This window comes from Oncorhynchus clarkii, unplaced genomic scaffold (genome assembly GCF_045791955.1).
Source record: "Oncorhynchus clarkii lewisi isolate Uvic-CL-2024 unplaced genomic scaffold, UVic_Ocla_1.0 unplaced_contig_8549_pilon_pilon, whole genome shotgun sequence".
Taxonomy (NCBI): domain Eukaryota; kingdom Metazoa; phylum Chordata; class Actinopteri; order Salmoniformes; family Salmonidae; genus Oncorhynchus; species Oncorhynchus clarkii.
The window spans coordinates 515,382-520,547 of NW_027261136.1; the positions used below are offsets into that span (position 1 = coordinate 515,382).

Here is a 5,166-nt window from a genome sequence, read left to right on the forward strand (position 1 = left end):
GATTTGGATTAATCCCCTCTACCACACGGAACCCCACTAATCTACTGACGGAACGCAAGAGGTGGCTAATAACAGACCTCCATCCTATGCTAGCTTGTGACCGATGGCCTGGCTAGCTGTCTAAATCGCCGTGCCCCCCAACCAACCTCTCCACTCACTGGACACTTTTGATCACTCGACTTAGCATGCCTCTCCTTAATGTCAATATGTCTTGTCCATTGCTGTTCTCGTTAGTGTTTATTGGTTTATTTCACTGTAGAGCCTCTAGTCCTGCTCACTATACCTTATCCAACCTATTAGTTCCACCACCCAGACATGCAATGACATCTCCTGGTTTCAATGATGTTTCTAGCGACAATATCTCTCTCTTCATCACTCAATACCTAGGTTCACCTCCACTGTATTCACATCCAAACCATACCTTTGTCTGTACATTATACCTTGATGCTATTTTATTGCCCCCAGAAACCTCCTTTTACTCTCTGTTCCAGACGTTCTAGACGACCAATTCTTATTGCTTTTAGCCGCACCCTTATTCTACTCCTCCTATGTTCCTCTGGCGATGTAGAGGTGAATCCAGGCCCTGCAGTGCCTAGCTCCACTCCTATTCCCCAGGTGCTCTCTTTTGACGACTTCTGTAACCGTAATAGCCTTGGTTTCATGCATGTTAACATTAGAAGCCTCCTCCCTAAGTTTGTTCTATTCACTGCTTTAGCACACTCTGCCAACCCGGATGTTCTAGCTGTGTCTGAATCCTGGCTTAGGAAGACCACAAAAAAATCTGAAATTTTAATTCCAAACTACAACATTTTCAGACAAGATAGAACTGCCAAAGGGGGTGGTGTTGCAATCTACTGCAAAGATAGCCTGCAGATTTCTGTCCTACTATCCAGGTCTGTACCCAAGCAATTTGAACTTCTACTTTTAAAAATCCACCTCTCTAAAAACAAGTCTCTCACCGTTGCCGCCTGCTATAGACCACCCTCTGCCACCAGCTGTGCTCTGGACACCATATGTGAACTGATTGCCCCCCATCTATCTTCAGAGCTCGTGCTGCTAGGCAACCTAAACTGGAACATGCTTAACACCCCAGCCATCCTACAATCTAAACTTGATGCCCTCAATCTCACACAAATTATCAATGAACCTACCAGGTACCTCCCCAAAGCCTTAAACACGGGCACCCTCATAGATATCATCCTAACCAACTTCCCCTCTAAATACACCTCAGCTGTCTTCAACCAAGATCTCAGCGATCACTGCCTCATTGCCTGCATACGTAATGGGTCAGCAGTCAAACGACTTCCACTCACCACTGTAAAATGCTCCCTGAAACACTTCAGCGAGCAGGCCTTTCTAATCGACCTGGCCGGGGTATCCTGGAAGGATATTGATCTCATCCCGTCAGTAGAGGATGCCTGGATATTTTTTTTAAATGCCTTCCTAACCATCTTAAATAAACATGCCCCATTCAAGACATTTTGAACCAGGAACAGATCCCTTGGTTCTCCCCAGACCTGACTGCCCTTAACCAACACAAAAACATCCTATGGTGTTCTGCATTAGCATCGAACAGCACCCGTGATATGCAGCTGTTCAGGGAAGCTAGAAACCATTATACACAGGCAGTTAGAAAAGCCAAGGCTAGCTTTTTCAAGCAGAAATTTGCTTCCTGCAACACTAACTCAAAAAAGTTCTGGGACACTGTAAAGTCCATGGAGAATAAGAACACCTCCCAGCTGCCCACTGCACTGAAGATAGGAAACACTGTCACCACTGATAAATCCACCATAATTGAGAATTTCAATAAGCATTTTTCTACAGCTGGCCATGCTTTCCACCTGGCTACGCCTACCCCGGTCAACAGCACTGCACCCCCAACAGCAACTCGCCCAAGCCTGCCCCATTTCTCCTTCTCCAAAAATCCGTTCAGCTGATGTTCTGAAAGAGCTGCAAAATCTGGACCCCTACAAATCAGCCGGGCTAGACAATCTGGACCCTTTCTTTCTCTTTCGTGTCGTCTGAGATTCCCAAAGATTGGAAAGCAGCTGCGGTCATCCCCCTCTTCAAAGGGGGGGACACTCTTGACCCAAACTGCTAAAGACCTATATCTATCCTACCATGCCTTTCTAAGGTCTTCGAAAGCCAAGTCAACAAACAGATTACAGACCATTTTGAATCTCACCATACCTTCTCTGCTATGCAATCTGGTTTCAGAGCTGGTCATGGGTGCACCTCAGCCACGCTCAAGGTCCTAAACAATATCTTAACCGCCATCGATAAGAAACATTACTGTGCAGCCGTATTCATTGATCTGGCCAAGGCTTTCGACTCTGTCAATCACCACATCCTCATCGGCAGACTCGACAGCCTTGGTTTCTCAAATGATTGCCTCGCCTGGTTCACCAACTACTTCTCTGATAGAGTTCAGTGTGTCAAATCGGAGGGTCTGCTGTCCGGACCTCTGGCAGTCTCTATGGGGGTGCCACAGGGTTCAATTCTTGGACCGACTCTCTTCTCTGTATACATCAATGAGGTCGCTCTTGCTGCTGGTGAGTCTCTCATCCACCTCTACGCAGACGACACCAATCTGTATACTTCTGGCCCTTCTTTGGACACTGTGTTAACAACCCTCCAGGCAAGCTTCAATGCCATACAACTCTCCTTCCGTAGCCTCCAATTGCTCTTAAATACAAGTAAAACTAAATGCATGCTCTTCAACCGATCGCTACCTGCACCTACCCGCCTGTCCAACATCACTACTCTGGACGGCTCTGACTTAGAATACGTGGACAACTACAAATACTTAGGTGTCTGGTTAGACTGTAAACTCTCCTTCCAGACCCATATCAAACATCTCCAATCCAAAGTTAAATCTAGAATATGCTTCCTATTTCGCAACAAAGCATCCTTCACTCATGCTGCCAAACATACCCTTGTAAAACTGACCATCCTACCAATCCTCGACTTTGGCGATGTCATTTACAAAATAGCCTCCAATACCCTACTCAACAAATTGGATGCAGTCTATCACAGTGCAATCCGTTTTGTCACCAAAGCCCCATATACTACCCACCATTGCGACCTGTACACACTCGTTGGCTGGCCCTCGCTTCATACTCGTCGCCAAACCCACTGGCTCCATGTCATCTACAAGACCCTGCTAGGTAAAGTCCCCCCTTATCTCAGCTCGCTGGTCACCATAGCATCTCCCACCTGTAGCACACGCTCCAGCAGGTATATCTCTCTAGTCACCCCCAAAACCAATTCTTTCTTTGGCCACCTCTCCTTCCAGTTCTCTGCTGCCAATGACTGGAACGAACTACAAAAATCTCTGAAACTGGAAACACTTATCTCCCTCACTAGCTTTAAGCACCAACTGTCAGAGCAGCTCACAGATTACTGCACCTGTACATAGCCCACCTATAATTTAGCCCAAACAACTACCTCTTTCCCTACTGTATTTAATTTATTTATTTATTTTGCTCCTTTGCACCCCATTATTTTTATTTCAACTTTGCACATTCTTCCAATGCAAAACGACCATTCCAGTGTTTTACTTGCTATATTGTATTTACTTTGCCACCATGGCCTTTTTTGCCTTTACCTCCCTTCTCACCTCATTTGCTCACATCGTATAAAGACTTGTTTATACTGTATTATTGACTGTATGTTTGTTTTACTCCATGTGTAACTCTGTGTCGTTGTATCTGTCGAACTGCTTTGCTTTATCTTGGCCAGGTCGCAATTGTAAATGAGAACTTGTTCTCAACTTGCCTACCTGGTTAAATAAAGGTGAAATAAAAATAAATGTATAAATAAAATCAGGGACAGCTGTCTATCGTTGTCTCTGATTGGGAACCATATTTATGCAGCCCTTTCCCTCCTTTCAGTGTGGGAAGTTAACTTTGTTAGTGGCTCTTTGCCCTGTAAGCTTCACTGTTGTTTTCATTTGTTGTTTTGTTGGTGACATTTGTACGACAAACGTACGCTCTCCACCCTGCACCTTAGTCTTCTACCAGCATCGGCCGTGACAGTATGTAGGGAATAGGGTGTTATAGAGCTCTGGTCAAAAGTAGTGCACTATGTAGGGAATAGGGTGTCATAGAGCTCTGTTCAAAGTAGTGTACTCTATTGGGAATAGGGTGCCACTTTGGGACAGAAACTCTGACTTGAATCACTGGTCCTGGAGACTGCTAGTTGTTCATACGGTGTTGTTTTTAATGATTAACCTTAAAATGCAGTGGGCTGAATCAGGGTCACACAGTGTTGTTATTAATGATTAACCTTGAAATGCAGTGGTCTGAATCAGGGTCACACAGTGTTTGTTGGAAGTCTTAATTAAACAAATCTACTCTGAAACAAAGGTATCACCACAAACACATGGTTCTGGGCTTAATGAAAGAAGACACCTGTACCATGTCAGATATGGAGTTGAAATATATTACATGTTGAGTTGCATCCCAATATATTCACTTTATATACATCACAGAAGACTGAAATATAACAACACCATTTGGCAGAGAAACACCGGATTTTCAGCCTTAAAAAACAATTAATGTTTATTAATTATGAAATTATATAAAATATGAATAACATTCCACCATGAGGTCACTAGGTAATAATGATACAATATGAATAACATTCCACCATGAGGTCACTAGGTAATAATGGTACAATATGAATAACATTCCACCATGAGGTCACTAGGTAATAATGATACAATATGAATAACATTCCACCATGAGGTCACTAGGTAATAATGATACAATATGAATAACATTCCACCATGAGGTCACTAGGTAATAATGATACAATATGAATAACATTCCACCATGAGGTCACTGGGTAATAATGATACAATATGAATAACATTCCACCATGAGGTCACTAGGTAATAATGATACAATATGAATAACATTCCACCATGAGGTCACTAGGTAATCTGACTGCAGGAAAGCAGTAGCTACACAGCGATGTTATTGTAAACCCAAGGCTTTTCTGGTAAACAGGTCAAACTGGGTTTCTGATGATGCTGACATGGGGTCAGAGCTACTAAACTTTAACAGAAATGATGGAGTCCTAAATTAATCAGTAACAAAAATCACACAAAGTTTCCTGACATTGGGGAGGTGAATAAACCGTTCCCAAGGTTTCATTCTCAAC

The 5,166-nt window shown here is 43.4% G+C and overlaps 1 protein-coding gene across 1 annotated transcript in view; it reads right to left on the reverse strand.

Annotated features, from left to right (window-relative positions):
- The window catches only part of LOC139405167 (NLR family CARD domain-containing protein 3-like), a 144,434-nt gene that overhangs the window by 77,005 nt on the left and 62,263 nt on the right, over positions 1-5,166 (reverse strand). The window lies entirely within an intron of this gene.